Here is a 1,043-nt window from a genome sequence, read left to right as displayed (position 1 = left end):
ACAAGCCTGTTTGTCGATTTAAAAATTTAATCCTCATATATGCTAATCTTTTAAAATCTAATTTAAAATGTAACATTGTAACTTTGCTAACAAAATTAATTCTAAAAAATATTTTGGTCTTTGTAGACTTCATTTTATTTCTTTACTATTTACATTAAATTTGTAATTTTTAGCGATTTTAAAAAACAATAATACTGACATGTTGGTACCTTTTATCTTTTTAATTAACATTGAAAGGGATATGTAAAAAGATCACAGACTATGATAAATAGTTTGGAATTTAAAGGCAACGTAAAAGTTATACACGAGATAGTACACCGATACAGAGTAATGTTCGATCGCGTAGTACAAGAAAGTGCAACATCTAAATTGGCGTCATAGCAAAATAAAAAGCATTGTTCCGAATGGCTTAAGGTTCTCCTATTACCAAAGGTGACTTGATATCGGTTGTGACAATGACGTGGTTGAGGCCTACGAAGAAGTAGGAATCGTCTACTCCGAGGCAGACTCAGAACTTGATGACAGGAACTCAGGGTGATTCAGCCGGCGATAATTCCTGAATGATGAGGCCATGTCGTGAAAACGTGCACGGAGTCGTTTAAGGGCGTTGGGGGTCTCGTAGTGGACAAGTTTCTCCTCCTTTAACAAGTCATGGTTGAAGTTACCATCGCATGCAACTCCAACAGCTTTCTCAACAAGGCCGCTATAGTATCTTCGCGCGCAAGGTGTTCGTCGGTCAAGTATCTCCTGGCCGCACTGCAAGAAGAATATTCCGAGTCTGTTGGAACGACAACCAGGAATCTGTGAACAGTTCCCCTGGTGGCGGATTCGTAGGTCTACTTGTGGTAGACAGGCCAAGGTTCGTGCAGACTAGTACACACTTGCCGGAGTGAGGTTTAGCGGCTCTTGAAAAAGCCACATGGCTCCAATCACAATCTGGAATGAATTTGACTCCTGCAAAGAAACATGTGGTCAAACACGTATTGCAGGTGCGAAATGGGGATGTTCTAGTAGGTGGAGGATGACGGACAAGTACCGTGTTC

Source organism: Arachis ipaensis, chromosome B8 (assembly GCF_059453495.1).
Source record: "Arachis ipaensis isolate K30076 ecotype BB chromosome B8, ASM5945349v1, whole genome shotgun sequence".
In the NCBI taxonomy this organism is placed as follows: Eukaryota; Viridiplantae; Streptophyta; class Magnoliopsida; order Fabales; family Fabaceae; genus Arachis; species Arachis ipaensis.
This window is presented reverse-complemented; position numbering follows the sequence as displayed.